The 18447-nt window shown below is 49.7% G+C and overlaps 1 protein-coding gene across 3 annotated transcripts in view; it reads left to right on the top strand.

Moving 5' to 3' along the window:
• NAA35 (N-alpha-acetyltransferase 35, NatC auxiliary subunit) overlaps nt 1-18447 on the top strand; it is a 1572250-nt gene that overhangs the window by 695176 nt on the left and 858627 nt on the right. The gene's annotated exons all lie outside the window — the stretch shown is intronic.

Raw genomic sequence — 18447 nt, 5'->3', positions numbered from 1 at the left:
CAGCCCGACTGCAATATGCATTTGATCAGTTGTAACGTCCTCCGTGCCATCTCTTGCCGTATTAATGGCAGAAATGTTCTCCATTCAATTTTACAGAGATTGACAATTGAAGCAATGATGGGCCACTCCTCACAAGGCAGAATCTTAGCAAATATGAAGTAAACACTGCTGTAAATTACTATTTTAGGGTTGTACCTGTCATATGTACCAACCGGCTCGCCATAGCCATCACCCGAGACAAACTGGATTACTGTAACGCTCTCTTTGCAGGAACCTCTGAACATAACTTGTGCAAGCTGTTAACCATCAAAACTATGCCCTCCGAGCAGCCCTAGGTTTGTCCAAGCATGACCACATCAAAAAGGCAAGGAAACACCCACTGTTTCCTGATCCGTGACCGAATTAAATTCAAGACCCTCTCCATCGCACACAAGTGTACTACGAACACTGCCCCGGCCTACCTTTCACGCCGAGTGGAGAAATACACCCTCACCCTCTAAGATCCACCAACAGCTATATCCTCAGAGTGCCCACCTTCACCAGAAAGACAGCAGGAGGACAAAGCTTTCCCATCATGGCTGCCAAGCTCTGGAACAATCTCCCCATCACCGTGAGAAAGGAACCCTTCTACTGGACATTCAGAAAAAACATAAAAACCTGGCTTTTTCACCTAAAAGCTCCCTGAGCTAACTGACTAAGACAATCGGATACCTGTCTCCTCCTCCCCCCTGCTCCTTGAACCAAGACTTTAAGACACCAGGTCACACCTACCACCCCTTTGTGTTTTGCATTTGTTTCTGATATGCTCTCTATTTTGTATTTTTTGTCTATTCTGTATTTTCTGTCTCACAATGAAACTAGTGCCTAGATACCCAAGGATTCAGTCCGCTGCAACAAATGCAAAAATAAATATGTAGGGCCTCATTACGAGTTTGGAGGCATAAGGGCATGGCTGCCTTCAAACTCGGGTCCGGGTTTCCTGAATGGGGAAATACCGGGCCATTCTGACCTTGGAGGGCCTGGTATTTCCCCATTCAGGGAACCCAGACCATCCCCGTTCCCATTTGAGCCCCCATAGTGCTCAATGGCAATGGGGAGCATGCTAACAACGGGCACGTTAATGACGGGCCCTTTGTTAGCATGCTGGGCCGCTCGCGGGACCCCCTAAGGACGTCTGGTAAAACCAGGCGTCCAGAGCGGGTCCCGCGAGCGGACCTCGTAATAGGGCGGTAAGGGGTTAATGGCTCTGGCACCTTTACTGGCGCTGTTAACCCCTTACCGCCCACCTCGTAATAAGGCCCGTAGTTTTGTTTTTCCAATAGCTTGAACAATGAGACTAGCTGCAATGCTTCATGTCCTCTCACAGACATTGATATGGGGAATTCGAGATCTGTGGAGCAAAAGGGAAGCGCAGATGACCTCCACAATGGCACTAATAACTTCCCGGTCCTGACAAAGGCGACAGTACTCACTTTGTCGCTGAAAATGGTCGACCATCATTTAGGGGGATATCCTTTAGGGTGAACGATACCCGGTTGAAGAAATGCTTAGTTTCTTGTATTTAATTGTATATGAATTTGCGCTTTTTGCACATGAGTTCCTGATGACTTGCACATTTCAGCAAGGAAACAATCAATAGCAGAATACCCATCATTGGCTGTAAGATCAGGACTCCCATCAGGCATTTTTTTTAAATGGTTGCACGTGAGGTTGTTCACTCCGACCATGTTCTTGAATCTTTATGCAAGAATCTTTTCCTGTAACAATTTTTATATTTTTGACTTTACACAGCAAGGAGTCTCATTCACTTACCCCTCCTTCACAGGGGGTTGTTAGATGGGAGTCTTAGCCTTTCTTCCTATCCCTTTTAGACAGGCGGTGAACCAACGCTACCCCAGGGACAGATTGCGCCCCACAAAAGGAGACTTTTTCAGGAACAGCCAGGTATAACTATAGCTAATCTTACAAATTAAACTGGAATCTTCCCTATGTTTGTAACAAATCTCTTCGGTGGGTAAAAAATCCGGACACTTGTTTAAAAAATAACATTGTAATGCCCCTGTTGTGCTTGTCCCATCTCACATATGTCCCATTTGAAGTCATTTTAGATGACGCTGTACAGCTCTTTAAACATTGGATTCTTAAAATCTGGCCATGTATTATTTCCAAACTTACCCATTCGTAACTTTCTGAATGTTATGGAAGCCAAAAAATCATGTTTAGTGTCAATTCAAGTTCATATTGTGATTATTTTCTTTCTATTCGAAAGCCATAAAACTTTGTGTTCGTACATAATAAAACATTTTAAGAAATCAAAACCAATGTGAAAAGAGGACTAGTCGTAAAAGTTATTTTAAACCTGATCATGGGAAAGACATGTCTGCACTTCAAAGCAATTAGAGGCTCTCCACAGTGGCCTGTGCTCTTGGGGACCTATGCTTGGGGGGGGGGGGGGGAATTTTCTAAGTCGAGTCTGCTGCACATGTTCCAGAATCATCATAGGATTCCCAGAACAGAGAAGTATGAAGTCTAGGTTACAGCCACCTGGACAGCAGATCCATTGAGTCGTGATGTCAAGAATCTGATCAGTCGCTACAAGCAGAACAAATCAAGATGGCCGGTGCTTTGTCCCGCACAGAAGCAGCATCACAGCACCCTCCAGTTCCCCCAGCATCTAACAATCGGTAGGCCAGTGACAGGATTGACTTTTCCCTTTATCATATCATTATCCTCTTTGCTATTCTGGATATCATCTTGCACCAGGGTCCTGGTGTGGCCTCTGGGATTAACCGAGGGTGCTGATCCGGTTTTGCAGGGGAGCGGCAAGCACATAGCTGCCTGGGTTTTCACTTATCCTACCAGCTCTACCTGCTGGCATTGGCGTCTCTGGGGTGGAGCCAGACGAGGCACTGGTCCCCCTTTTTTTTTTTATAATGCCTGGTCGGGCAGCAGGTGGCCCGGTTCTGGCCGCATGCATCGTATCATATACAGAAACTGTGATAATGGTCCCATTGTGATGAGTTGCTTTCTTGTCTACTGAAGCAAGATGAAATGTGCGCACATTGTAGTTAATGTGGGCTGCACTAGGTCACTTCTACCGCACTAACTTCTGCCAGAACTTGAAGCCTTTCTCTTTTAATCTGTGTTTTGGATTCCTTCAAGTGGCTAATGTTCTGTATTTCATGGGGAACTAGTAGAGTGTAGGATGTGTCTATTTTGGGCAGGAAGACTACATGCCCCTTTCCCAGAAAGTCTCATCTAGAGTCAACTTGATTGTTTTACGTTTATATGGCCTATCAGTTTGTGCCAATACTACACATTTTGATGTTACTGTGGCCTAGATTTTCCAATATCCAGCCAGAATAGTTGAATAGTTAATGAGACATGCCTGATTCCTCCAACTTTTAAGCGCTGCAAAAACAGGTGTTACATTGGTATGCAATCATGTTGCCCTCGGAAGGATGATGTGCTGATTTACCCTTCTGAGATTTGAACCTTGGAAGTACCTTGGAAGTACATGTTGGCACATGTCGGAGTTAAGCGTTTAACTCACTGAACTATCCACTTGTGCCACAGTTTGTTTGATGACATGTGCAGTTAAATATATTATTTTTTTCTTTATCTACTAACCACTCTGTCCTGCCTCTGGTCCCCTCCTTTTCTTTTTCAATACAAAATGTATCATTGATATCACATTTATAAGTGTGCCATGATACAATCAGCCTGCTTCTAAGCACTTTAATAATAGGTGTTGTATTAATGAGAAAAATAATCCCAGAGACAAAGTGTCAACACAACCTGTGATTATGCACTTTATGGTGAAATGCCAAAATGTTAGCATCAATAATTCCAAGCAAAGGCTCTGAACAATGTCAAATCCGTAAATGAGCATTGTTTCAAGTGTCACTACTGCAACATTTATTTAACATCAAGCATGCCCTTATGCAATCATGTCCCAAGCTTTATTTTAATTCCAATAGATATGTAGGAATCTCATTTGTATACTGGCATGTTTGAAGATGAATGCGACTAGGTTATGGAATGGCTGTCCAATGACTCTTTTCACACAGCTTGCTGGGGGCAAGAGTTAGGATGTTATATATTATAGTGCTGTGAGGTGTGTAGCAAGTTCCATAGGAAACCAGAAAATTGAATTGCTAATAGCTTTTGACTTGACGGATTTGGATGATATTTCGCAAACAAAAGGTTTGCCATGGGCCCCCCAGACTGACAATTTTGGGAATGATTTGTTAAAAAATGAATACGTTATTAAGAAAGCAAAAAAAATCTGTTTTCGGCCTACTCCCTTTCATTTCCCCATGGAGAAAAATGTCTGCGCAGCGCACAGCAAAAACCACTGGACTGAATTGGAACTGGTACGAAACAATTTGGGCACGAAGTGTTGACTCGATTTTCCAGAGGGGCCTGGGGTTATTCCATCCAGTAGTTAAAATATTTGACGGAGAAGAGGGTGCCCTCTTCTCCCAAAATGATAGCTATATCTCCCATGGTGCATTGCAGCAGAGAGGCTGAGAGACATTTCAGAAATGAAAAAGCTGACATTTTTTCACAAGATTTTATTGCTAATCATTTTTGTCTTTCTGGATGGATTTGGATGAAAATGTCCAAACAAAATGTTTCACAGCTCACCTCCCCCACCCCACACTGCACATTTTGGGAACAATATGTTCTAAAAGGAAAAGGTTATTAAAAAAAAAAAAACAGTTTCTCAGTTTCCAGCCCATTGGTTTTCCCATAGAGAAAAAGTGCAATCTTTGAGCAGCCATAGCACGAAAACCATTGGGCAGATTTGGGCCAAATAAGAAACAACTTGGGCACAAAGCATTCACTTAAATGCCTTGACTGGTTTAGGTTAAATCCATCAAGTAGTTTCTAAAATATTGACAGAGAATGGGGTGCCCCCTTGTTGTTATGCTCACCTGGTCTCTGCGCAGGCGTTTGGACACGGTTGCAGCCCTCCAGGGGATGAGGTTGCTCGGGTCCGACTTCGCCCTCTGCGCTTATGTGGTGACTGGTGGTAATAGTTGATGCTGCTTGGAACTGCTCCTGCGTGGATAATAGGGGGGCGTGAGAATGCCAGCTTGTGCGCCTGATCCCCTTCTCCCAAACCGTGGTACCTGTGGGATGCGCTGTCCCTGGAAAGCTCACCTGTTGATTAGTTTTGATGAGCACTCCGTCCTGCTGCTTCTGGCAGGGGCGCTTATATGATCTGGACCGAGTTCCTTCACTGGTCCCTTGCACATGGTAGTCCAGTCCTTCTGTGACTAAGCCACTATACTTCAGGTAAGTGTTCCTGTTTGCCTTTGTCTCTCCTCATCTGTTTTTGTTGTATTGTAAAGCTTGTTGTCTTGTATTGCTGTCCGTTCCGTTTTTGATGTTTGCTCTTTTGCTTTCTTCCCTTGCAGGTGAAGTTGCCGGCCCGGCAGAAGCTGCGGAGCTCGAGGCGGCAGCCGGAGGGAACGAGGAACGAAGCTGCAGCGGTACAGTAGCTGGTAAATTGTTAACTAAGGGGCGTGCGGGGTTCAAATGCGGCGCGGCCCTAGGACGGATGTTCTAACCTTGTCTTTCTTCTTCACAGGTTCCGAGTTTGTGTATGCGGAGCGCGATCCTGCGGCGTCGGGATCAAGATCACTGGATGTCGGGAGATGAGTCTGCAGATGAAGCACCGGTTTCCTGGAGGTGAGTATGCATGAGAAAACCTGGTTTCAAAAGGTAAGTAAACTGGTCCAAGCGGCAGTGAGCGTCACGTTGCACGCCAGTGCACAGTAACGCAAAGCACCGGCCTTAAGGATGGAGCAGCTTATATAGCTGAGCTTCTGAAGCCACCCCCACCAGGTTCAGCCTGCCAGCCACACCCTGCCACACCCGATGAGTCAGCACATGAAGACCAGGCCTAGGGAGCCACACCCGATGAGTCAGCACATGAGTATGTTCTCTGGAATAAAGGCTTTCAGCTCCTGGAAAGTTCTTGTAAAATAAAAGCACTCCTGCACTTAAGTGTTCCTGCTCACATCTCTATATGAGCCTGGCGCCAAAGGCGCCAGGACTGAGTCCAGCCAGGGCCCTTGTGTTTATGGGTCCTAAAGGGACATAAGTGAGTCAAGTGACCCATTTCCCCCTTCACTAGATGGTGTGGTTTTTGTGTTCTGGGGCCTGTGGCCATGACACTGCTCTGTGCTTTTTACAGCACAAAGACTGAGGGAGGTTAATAAGTTTTGATTTGTTGGATGGATTTGGATGACATTTTCTAAACCAAAGGTTTGTCAAGAGCCCCCCAAACTGAACATTTTGTGAACAAATCATCAAACATGAAAAAGTTATTAAGAAAACATAAAAATGCAATTTTGAACAGCTGTAGGTAGAGCGAAAACTGCTTGACAGACTTGGACCAAATTAGAAACAATTTGAGCACAAATTGTTGACTTAATTTCCTTACTGTTTTGGGGTAAATCCATCTAGTAGTTTTTAAAATATTCGATGGAGAACAGGGTGTCCCATGCACCTTAAATCCATTATATCAGTGCTTTGCAGCAGAGAGGCTAATAACTTTTGACTTGCTGGCTGGATTTGGGCTAAGTTTTCAAAACCAACGGTTTGTCGGGGCCTCCCCCTCCCAAATGGAAAATTGGGGCAAGATCTATCAAAAAATCTATTAAGAAAACATAACCCAGTTTTCAGCCTACTCCCATTCGTTTTCATACAGAGAAAAGGTGCAGTTTTTGAACAGCCGTAGCTAGAGTGAAAACTGCTTGGCAGATTTGGACCAAACTTTGGAATGAACTACCCCATGACCTTAATAACTTTTTCGATATCTGAGAGAGACCCAAAACTCTTCTTTTGAATGGATTGTGTCCTGCAACGTATTCCACATCTTTGACCTTTAATGTCCACAGCTGTACACTTTTTTAGCAGATGGCGTCCTGCGTTGATGGCCCTTGAAGGCCTCCGTCGAGTGCAACGTCACCGGATGTTATAAATAGGACGCACGGCGCCCGTAGCCTCAGTTCTGTTTTTTCCGCGAATGTGTTGCTTCGTGTTACTCGGCGCCCCTTGTGTGTTCATCATTACAATGTCTTTCTCTTCGACACCTCCAACTGCGCGGTCTGGCTTCAAGATCTGCCAGGACTACAAGTCCAAGATGTCACTCACCGACCCGCACCGCATTTGTTTGTGGTGCCTGGCCGAGTCGCATGACACCAACGACTGCTCGAAATGCCATTCATTGACTGCCAAGGTCTTGCGGAAGGGGACGCTTCAGGCAGGTAGGGGCACTAAGCCTGTTAAGTCCCGAAAGTCCAAGGGGGTTTCCACCAACGACTCGAGGGGTGGCTCTCCGCATCAGGAGTCCCGGGGAATCTCGGTCCCGGAGTAGTTCCCGCCATTCTTTTATTTTTGTTGGCAGAGGCAAATAACATACACATACATCAGAGCAGCCAAGAGTGACAAAATGCATAATCAACAGAGTACAGTGGTACATATGAACGGTGAGGGAAAGCCGAGTAGGGAATGCAGCAACGCAGGGCATCCGGAGCTGTGGCACAGAGCAGAGATGATTACGGTGAGTTGTCCGCCGAGGAGCGGGTGTCTAGGCCGTTAAGATAGCTGTTAAAGGCAGTCCAGATGTTTTTGGGCCAGGAACGGGCCGGGAGGGTACTGAGGTACTCCTCCTCACAGTTATGAGACCATGTTAATAAATTCAGCCATTTCTGGAAGGTAGGAGGGGAAGAGCACTTCCAGTTCTGCAAAACATACTTCTTAGCAATTATACAGCCCACATTTAGCCACACCTCTGGCTCCATCAGCCCACCATACACCAAACAGTACCCCCAGTGGGTCAGGCTCAATAACAGTATCACAGATTTCTGACAGAGTTTTCAGGATCTCATCCCAGAATGCAGCTAGCCTCGGGCAGTCCCAGAACATATGCAAATGGCCCGCATCCTCTGCACCGCAGCGAGGTCAGAGCGGACAAACCTGGAGATCCTGCACGGGGTGTAGTATAGCCTGTTCAACAATTTATACTGGATGGTGCGATATCGAAAGTTCAGGGAGACTCTATTAGTGTGGGAGCACATTTTCCCCCACAGTTGGTCCGTGAGTTATACCTCCAGTTCGAATGCCCAGTCGTCCCGAGCCCTAGAGGGCTGTGATGGGGTAGCAGTGAGGAGGAGTTTGTATAATTAAGACACCACCCCGCGGGCCCCAACCGAGTTGGCGATGTAGGAAATCCCAGGGGAGTCTGGGGGTTCATTGGGAAACTCAGGCCAAGTGCCACGGAAGGCAGCGCAGAGTCTGTAATATTGTAGACGTTCCAGCGGTGATCCCGAGTGGCCCAGTTTCCAAGTCTGCAGTGTTATGAATAGCCCGTCCGGGTAGAAGTCAGTTAGGGCTAGGTATCCCAGGGTCTGCCAGTGTCGTGCCAGGGCTATGTCGTTCCAACCCGGGGAACCGCCAGGCGGGAAGCCACTTGTAGTTTGGGTGTTCCTCAGCGCCTGTAGCGAATATCCGCCCCCAGGCCATTAGAGTGGTTTGGATCGGGTCTATGGTTCTGTCCGACTCATATCGTCAGTGTAATATTAAAGACATTATATTGGTGCCAGAAGCAGCGAGGGTTTCCAGCTTGACATGAGGGCGAGGGGGGGTCCAGGGTACCAGTAAGTGGCAAACTGTGCCTGCGCTGAGATCCAGTACCGCATCAAATCAGGGGCAGTGAACCCACCTTTTTCGTAGGGAAGTGTCATAGCAAGCCATTTTTTATGCACGGCTCCCGAGTGCCACAGAAACTGAGCGCACAGCTTGTGTAAATCTGCAAAGTACTTCTTGCCAGGCCATATAGGGACATTTGTGAATATGTACAGCAACTTAGGGAGCAAAATCATTTTTACCAGTGATCGTCTCCCTGCTATCTTGGCTTCCGTCTGATCTGCTGCGGCCAGGTAGTTGTTAGCTAGGAGAGTGTCTTTGGTCAGGGACACCTGGATTCCCATGTATTTAATCCCGTCAGGGGACCAACGGAGCAGATACTCCATGGCAGGTTGTAATGTGGAGCTTGTGAGAGGGATGAGGACGGATTTAGTATAATTGATAGTGAAACCAGAGTATGTACCAATGCGGGTGATGTCGCGCAGGATTGGGTCAAGGTGGACATTTGGGTCTCTGATGAACAGCAGCACATCGTCAGCGTAGAGTGAGATAATTTCGGGGGTATCCTGTAGTCGTATCCCTTTGCGTGAGTGGCGCTCCCTGACATAGTCCGCCATAGGCTCGATAGCCAGGGCGAATAGGATCGGGGAGAACGGGCATCCCTGACGAGTGCCTCTGAAGAGAGGGAACAGAGCAGACATTTGAGAATTGACACGGACCCTGGCAACCGGGGAGGTGTATAGCAGCTTGATGTATGCAATCATCCTGGGCCCAATGCCCATGGTCTCAAGGACGAGCCACATGTACCTCCAGGACACCATGTCGAAGGCCTTCTGAGCATCCAGGGTGACTGCAACTGCACTCACATCCTGATTGATTTGTGACATGACGTTGAGAAGCCTTCTGATAAGGGACGTGGATCTCCCAGGCACAAAGTCTGACCGGTCATCGTGCACCATATATGACATAACAGGTAGGAAGCAGTTAGCGATCACCTTAGCAAAAAATGTTGTATCTAAGTTCATTAGTGAAAGGGGCCGGTATGATCCACAGTCGTCGCTAGGCTTACCAGGACCGTAATAACAGCCTCGCGAAGTTCGGGGGCCAAAATAGCTACATGCTCCTGATAAAATTCAGCCGTTAGCCCGTCGGGGCCCGGTGCCTTTTCTTTAGGGAGACTATATATAGCCTCCACTATTTCATCCAATATGAATGGGGAATCTAATTGGTCTCTCGTTGCGGGGGAGACAATAGTGGTGGGTATCTGCTCCAGGAGCTCCCGCATCTGAGAGTCACTATGTTCGGGGGGTGAGAGTATAGTTCAGAGTAGAAGCCTGTGAAGACTTAAAGGATATGCTGGTCGGGCCACTGTATTGTCCCCTGATTGTCCTTAACACAGGTAATTTGGGATTGGCCCCACTCACCCCTCGCTAAGGCGGCCAGCGTTTTGCCGGGTCTGTCACCCTCGCCGTATTTCCGCGCAGCCTGTGGACGGCTGAAATACTGGACTTCCTTATTGGCTTGCTCATTAAAGATTTTGAGCTCCTCACTGATCTGGGAGAGGACACTCGGGTCGATCGAGGCCGGGTGGGCTCGCTCCAGGTCCCGTAGTTTAGTTTTGGTGCGGGACAGAGCGGCTTTTATAGTTTTGAGGACTCCCGACTCCCTAGAGATGGGCGCTCCCCTGATGAAGGCTTTGAAAGCATCCCAGCGGACCCTCAGGGTGGTGGACTGTGGCGCATTGTTCTCAAAATAGGACTGAATGTCAGCAAGGATGTCTGCCTTAAATACAATGTCCTGCCGAGCGGCCGATTTGAATCGCCATGTATTGATGGTAGGAGCAGGTATTCCCAGTTCCAGGGTTATCAAAATCGGTGAGTGATCCGACAGTGTGCGTGCGAGTATCCGTGTTTCCACGACCCTGCCCAGCATATGGTCGGATAATAGGAGGAACTGTCATGCACCGAAGAGTAGTAAGTAAACTCCTGCGTTTGCGGATGTAGTTCCCTCCATGCATCGTGAATGTTCAAGTGTTGCGCTGTGGGTCAGTAGTCTACGCGCTGACCCAGACAGGGACCTAGGGGCTGTGCCAGTCATATCCATCGTGGTATCAAGTATGAAGTTCACATCCCCACCCCAGATGATCTGCACCCCCATGTACCCTAGCAGTATGGATACCACCTGGTCGACAAATTCGGGAGAGTCAACATTAGGGCCATAGGTGTTCACCGGCAAATAATCCCTGTTGGCTATGGAGCAATGCAACACACTGTACCTCCCCTCGGGTCTATATAGCTCTTGTGGAGAACAAACTTAAGTGATATATGGATAAACGTCAACACCCCTCTGGCACGTGTGGAATATGAGGTGAAATATCTGTGTGGACCCCATTTTGGCGCTATACTTTTGGCCAGAGGGCCCGTTGAATGTGTCTCCTGCAGGAGCAGTATTTTGCAGCCGTGTCTGCTGGCGTATGCCATAATTTTACAAGCCTTGGTGTAATTGCTCAGGTCCCGCACATTCCAGGACATCACCGCTACCGGCATTCTAATGATCTAGGCAACATACACTTAAACAGAGAGCCCGTGGAGTGCGTTTCCTGCAAAAGTAATATTTTGCACCCATGACTATTGTCGTATGCCATAATTCCCCGAGCCTTTGTACAGTTACCCAATCCCTGAGTGTTCCTGGACATCACAGTTATAGGCATTTCAGGAGCCATAGTGTACATCCCACCACTGTTGTCGTAGTCTAAAAGTAGGGCAGGGCCCTCTCCAATGCAGGTGCCCCGATGTCATGCGGTCTGCCAACCGCCTCTGCCTTTTACTATAACATTTCCCCGATCCCCAACATTACCACCCCCCACTCTCGCTGCCCACCGCCTACTAGCAGTGGAGATCCCCCACCCCCCAGTGCAGGTGCCACCAATTAAACTGACACTCCCTGAGAAGTAGAGGTCGGAGGGCAAAATCCAGCAAGCAAAGGCCCCTTTCAGTGCCCAACAGGGGCCAACAAGCAGTGACAACCAACAAAACACAAGCGTTGCAATTGCAGTGAGGTGTGCTGTTGCTGTGTGGGCGGCTATTCGAGTATCATGTAGGACAGCGAGAGCTGTCAGAGACAAGGTCTGCGGTACACGGACCCTATGTCAGGCCCCCAAAGCCAGCTGGCCATTGCAGGAGAGATGACACTGAAGAAATATCTAGGGCTCATGGCCAGTTCGACGCCCCGTATGGGCAAAGGAGATCAATGTCCACTGCACCTGGGTCGAGCCTCAGCCCGGCCGAGCGCGAGGGAGCCTGGTTCGCTGAATTTACACTACACTATTGCCATTAACACATTCCGAATCAAGGATTTAGTGGATAGGTTAGTTTACGTCGGGCCATGTCTCACTTGGTTAATCATCGTTGGCGAGGTCCCCCGCTGGATTATGAAGTGGTATGTTGCCTCGATGAATTTCACTGCTTCGTCCGGGACAGTAAAGAAGTATAGTTTGCCGTTGTGAGTAATTTTGAGACGCGCCGGGAATAGGATGGCGTACGGGACATTGCGTTCCCTAAGCAGCTTCTTGACTCCAATAAACTGTCGCCTCTCCTGCTGTACCACTACTGAAAAATCTGGGAAAATCCTAATAGTGTGGGACTCAGGGCGTAGGTCTCCCTTCTCACGCGACAAGCGGAGGATGAGCTCTCTGTCCCGGTAATTGAGAATCCTGGCTATTATGGGCCTTGGGATGTTGCCCAGCTTGGGGCACGGTGACAGAGCTCGGTGGGCTTGTTCAACTGTGAAATATGGTGACAGAGCCGGGTTGCCTAGCAAGTCTTTGAGTAAGGCTTCAACAGCATCCTCCATGCGCGCCCCTTAAGGGCATTCTCAGGGACCCATATAATAGGCAGGTTATTTCTGCGAGAGCGCGATTCTAGGTCGTCACACTTCGCTCTCACACTCTTCATGTCATGCGACAAGGAGGCATCGGTGTTCTGCAGTACATGTATCTCATCCTCATTCGCTGATATCCTGTTTTCGGCGTCAGTGATTCTGGTCCCCGCCTGATCCACCCATGTTTTTAGGGAGGCGACCTTAGCGTTGATGTCATCCAGCTTCTTGTGAAAGGTGGCGACATTTTTGGCCATAGATTCCATGAGTGTAGTCAGATCAGGGGCTGTTGCACTGGGGTGGAGGTCAACCTCCGGCTCCTCCTGCAGGGACGATGCGTGTGCCACCTCCCCGCTCGGAACAGTTTTGGTGAATTTATCCATGGCTCCCCCCTTGGAGGCCCCCCTGGACCTGTTTGACATTGCTGGTTCAGCCCTATGAGTGGAGAGGGCCAAAGGTGCAGCCACTGGAGGAGGGTAAATGGCCAAAGGACTGGGGGGGAGGGCCAGAGGACCGCAGGTGCTATTCCTGTGGCAGTAAGGCAGCCAGGCTCTGGTAGCAGCGGAGGCGAGGTGGCCGCAGCCGGATTGAGAACGTCGGGCCACTACCAGGGCCAGAAGAGGGAGGGCGCCAGCCCACAGAGGCCAGCAAATACATGGCAGCTGCAGTAGTTGTGATGTAGGGGCGCGCTCCCCTATACAGATGAGAGGCGTGGGTCCAACCTGACAGGTCATGCTCCACCAGTCACCTAGTCGCTGCAGAGCAGCGTTCACAGGGGCCTCCTAGCTGTGGATGTTTGGCAACAGGAAGGGTTATGGTGCAGCCCGTGCTCCAGCGGCGGGGGATGCGGGTGTGTCAGGCGCCGTTAGAAAGAGTTCCTCATTGGCCACTCTCCAGAATGTGTGGGATGGGTATTATGGCCCAGGTTAGGTAGGGGAAGGAGTTCCGCAGCCCCCAATGAGCAGCAGGACAGCAGGCTGAGGGGAAGACAGGGGGTGCCACAACTTTCCCAGAGTTGGTCCGCCCTCCGTTCCTCACCTGGTCAGCGCAGCTCTCCGCGCCCGCCCCAAATCCACAAGTCCGACACAGCAGCCAGGCTGCAGCCTAGCTGCCCCGCGTAGTCCAGTGGTGAAGACTCCAATTCCAGAGGCAAGAGTGGGGTCCGGGGCGCGCTCCAGCGCCGGCCCCAGCAGCGGATTGTTTGCGCAGCGGCGTACCCCAGGGGGGGTCGCCACGGCTGATGGCACAGTCCCAACACCCCGGGCGGGCCACGGAGAACCCAGCAGGGCCCCCGGGGGGAGAGGCAGAGTACTCGGGCGTCGCGTCTCACGCTCCGCCGGCGTCCAAGCGTACAGGAATGCAGAGAGTAGGGGGTGGGGGCCGGGTGCACGCCACGGCCTCAACAAATCCACAGGCTGCTGCCGAAAGGACCCCGCGGATGGGCTCCCGGGGTCCAAATCTGGCCGAGATTTTGCAGGATGCAGCCTGACACAAAGGGGCAGCAGCTCAGCTGTAAAAGGAGTGTACAGGTTGCGGTTAATCGCAGATGCAGGCGGATATGTGCCGGAGCCACACAGAGCTCAAAGGCTAAGCAGCCATCTTGGGCTGCTCCACAGCACCACCCGGTTCCCGCCATTCTTCTTCCTCGTCCCGGCCCTCTAGGAAGCGCTGTCACCGGTCGCCTTCCCCGTCCTCCTCGGAGGATGGTGCCTCGAGGAAGGTAGCGTGGCCAACGAAGTCATCGACTCCGGAAGAAGGGGCGGCATTTAAAGAACAAATGTTAGCGATTTTTCAATCGCAGGGCATGGGTCCGATCAGCCTTCTGGCTCACACACCTTTGGGCTCAGGTCCACGATACGACTCATCAGGAGCCTTCGAGGTCCCGTACAGACAAGGATTTGAAAAGTCACAAGAGACATGTCACTAGGTCTCGGTCCTCGTCCCCAGCGAGACCGCAGCTACTTGTTGAGGGCTTGATGCTGGCGTTGACTAGGTCGGCGCTGTGTCCGTCCGACTCGGACGCTTTACTATCATATCAGCCCACGGCGCCGTCGGCACCTGTGTCGACGTGAGCTTTCAGCGCTCAAGACATCGAGGTTGTCGACGCTCTCGGCATCGAAGCCTTCGGCACTATCAGCGCCTTCTGGGATTTTTTCTCGAAATTTGCCTTTGGAGTACCCGGATATCGTGGATCCTCCAAGGAAGGCTACTGGGGAGTCTGTGCTGTGCCCTCTTCTGTCTGCAGGCCTGGGTTTCTGGATGACATTTATGAATCGGTTGAAAGGACTGAGTTTGAGGACCCTGGTGAGCTTGATGAGGCTCCACTTTTTTCTGTAACAGTCAGTTGGAGGAGTTGAGGCAACCCAGATGCCAGTGGGTTGGACACTTCTCCGGAAGTGGAATTCGGTAGGCCTGAGCCTGGGGCTCATGCAGAGTCTTCATACAGGAGGCTCATGGTGAGGGTCTTGGTGTATCTGGGCTGGTCCAGTCCTCCTGAAGACTTTGTGCAGGATGATCTAACGGACATTTTAGATCAAGGTCCGTCCTCTGACCCTGTTTTGCCATTTCATCTGACCTTGCAGAAAAGGGTGGCAGCTGCTTGGCAGTCCCCGGAATCTCTTCCGGCTGTTAATAAATCTTTAACTAAGAAATATCGCCCTTCCGTTAGCGACCCCAGCTATTTATCTACTCACCCCTCTCCTGAGAGTTTGGTGTTTCAGGCAGCTACAGCCACCCCGAGGCAGACGGCATATCCTACCATCCCTCTGGATAGGGACAACCTGCATCCAGAGGTCGGATCCCTCAGCCTTCACGCTTGGCTTCTGAAAGGTTGAGGTATAAGGATTGGGACCTCCCTGATGTTGTGATTGAGGTGTTGCTTTCGGCCAGACGGCCGGCAACAAAGTCCCTGTACCGTTGCTGTTGGAGAAAGTTCTGCGACTGGTGCAGGGTTAAGAATGTGGCTCCTTTTTCATGTGACATTCCTGTAGTTCTCTTTTTTGCTTTTGTTGGCCCACAGTGGCCTGCAAGTGGATACTGTAAAAGGTTACCTGGTGCCGCTGTCTATATTTAAGCGCTCGTCTGAGGAGTGTTCTTATTTCAAAATTCCATTAATTTCTCAGTTTCTCAAAGGACTTACTAATGTGTTTTTGCCGTCACCTTTCCAGGTGCCTGGTTGGGATTTGAACCTTGTTCTGAAATTCCATATGGGTGCTCCGTTTGAGCCTTTACATTCTTGTCCTTTGAGGCTGTTAACCCTTAAAACTGTGTTTTTAGTTGTGGTCACTTCCGCTCGCAGAGTGATTGAGTTGCAAGCACTTTCAGTTAAGCCACCCTTCACTGTTTTTCATAAGGACAGAGTTATCCTTAGAGTTCGTCCTTCCTTTCTTCCGAAGGTGGTGTCGGAATTTCATTTAAGCCAGAAGGTTGTTCTTCTGGCATTTTATCCTCCTCCACATCCTGGTAAGGAAGAGGAGAGGCTCCATAGGTTGCATCCTAGGAGAGCTTTAAGCTTCTACATTTCTCGCATGTCCCGGGTCAGGGTGGTCGATCAGCTCTTTATTGGTTACGCTGGAAGGCGTTTGGGACAAGCTGTTACTAAGCAGACTTTGTCTAGATGGATTATCTTGGCAATTTCTGAATGTTACCGCTTGGCGGGTAAGGACTCTCCGGTAGGCTTACGGGCCCATTCTACTAGGGGTATGGCTGCCTCTACTGCCCTGCAGAGGGGTGTTCCTATTCGTAACATCTGTGAAGCAGCCACTTGGGCTTCGGTCCATACTTTTGTACGACACTACTCCCTAGATTCTATCCATGGGCAGGATCTGGCCTTTAGCAAGGCGGTCCTTTACTCTGCAATTTGATTGGGCATTCTAAATTTCGAAGGGATTGTGTCCTCCGACGTATTCCTTATCTTAGATATCTCTTTCCAGCTTTGCTGGCCTCGGGGGGGAAAAAAATTTCTCTCTAGAGGGCGCTGCGCGTCGACGTCCGCCGAGTCGATGTCCCTCGACAGCCGCCGTATCGACGTCAACGTCATCCTGCCTATAAAGGCTGCGCGCAGCGTCCGTTGCTTAGTTCCGTTTTTCCGCGCTTACTCAGTGCCTCGGAATATCGTTGCTCAGTTTCGTAGAGAATTAATCCAATTTCCTCGAGATATTCGATCCATACTCGATGGCTTCCTCGTCGGAACCGACGACCCCTCGGTCCGGCTTTAAAAAATGCAGAGACTGTGGGAAAAAGATGTCGCTGACTGACCCTCACAGAGTTTGTGGTGTTTGGGAGCTGAACACCATTGTTCGGAGTGCGAGGACTGTATGTCCATGACAGCTAAGGCCCTGAAGGAACGTAGGGGGAAGCTGGAAAAAGGTAAGACTTCTAAAGCTTCTTCTTCCTCGACGAAGTCGAGACATTCGTCTCCTCGTCACCATTCACGCTCCAGGTCTCGAAGCGGGTCCCATCACTCCTCGAGATCGAAGCACTCGAAGAGGAGACGTCAAAGATCCCCTTCTTCTTTGTCCTCTTCCTCTGTTTCACCAAAGAGAATCCCTTGCCCCACGAAACATAGTTCCCGGGCTGAATGGGAGGAATTCCGCAAAAATATGATGAGCGTCTTCGAGAAAGAAGCCTCGACCCCCTCGAAGACTGCCGAGAGCGATGCTCTGGTCGAAAGACCTGAAGGTCCAAAACGCCACGAGTCGCAGTACCCGGCGAAGGAAGCTTCTCGAGCACATCACGAACCCTCGAGTAAAGCTAAGACCTCGAATCCTTCTTCAAAGGTTCCGTCGACGCCGAGGTCGGTGTCTCCGACGCCGTTGTCGAAGGGACCTTCGACACACGGGTCTGTCGACTCGACGCCATCTTCGACACCGGCGTCGACGACAAGGAAAGTCACGGTTGCGGCGCACCCAGTGGCTATCCCCAGGTCTTCGATGACGATGTCGTTGAGATTGTCGACATCCTCAAGTAGAATCCCATTTCTATCGAGGCCTCCGCCTTTGTTTTCGACGCCACGTTCGAAGCCTTCGACGACGGCGTCAACGACATTGACTTTTTCGAGGCCGATTACAACAAGTTTGGCACCCTCTGCCTTGGAGATGGGTTTCACACCCTTTGTGAGTTCAGACCAATTGAGAACAATGTCCTCAATTATGGAAGAGGGAGAAATATCTGACCAAGAAGAGACATTTGAGTTGCAGGGATCTGCAACCCCAGTTCAAGAGGAGTTATCCTCAGAGGAACGCAGATTAAAGGAACTCCATGATTCCTTACATGAGGCAAGTGGTTTAGACACTTCCCCTGAGGTGGAGTTCGCTAGGCCAGACCCGGGGGAGCATGCTGAAACCCCCTATAGAGCCTTAATGGCCAGGATCATAGAATTTATGGGGTGGTCAACACCTTCACAGGCTTTCCAACAAGATGACCTCACGGATATTCTTGATAAAGGTCCACAGGAGGATCCTGCAGTACCTTTTCATAAGGCTCTTCAAAGGAAAATCATGATGAACTGGGAAACCCCAGATGTCGTCCCGGCAGTAAATAAAAAACTGTCTACTAAATACAGGGTATCTTCTGCAGACCTGGAGTTTTTGTCCAAACACCCATCCCCAGAAAGTCTGGTGGTACAGGCAGCATCTTCTACTGACATCAAGACTGCTTACCCTATCGTCCCACAGGACAGAGACGACAAAAAATATGATGCTATGGCTAAGAAAGTTTTTTCGGCATGTAGCATGGCGTTAAAATCTATTAATGCTACTTGCACCCTTGCTAGATTCAGCCATACACTTTGGGAGTGTGCTTCTACAGCGGCTGACTGCATCCTGGAGGGAGAAGAAAGGGAGGCGTTCCTAAATATCATACAGGACGGTAAAGACGCTATGTGCGAATCCCTCCAGATGGGCATTG

This window comes from Ambystoma mexicanum, chromosome 6p (genome assembly GCF_040938575.1).
Source record: "Ambystoma mexicanum isolate Mex_15411 chromosome 6p, UKY_AmexF1_1, whole genome shotgun sequence".
Lineage (NCBI taxonomy): Eukaryota > Metazoa > Chordata > Amphibia > Caudata > Ambystomatidae > Ambystoma > Ambystoma mexicanum.
The sequence above is the reverse complement of the archived record's forward strand: the minus strand, read 5'-3'. Positions and strand labels throughout refer to the sequence as shown.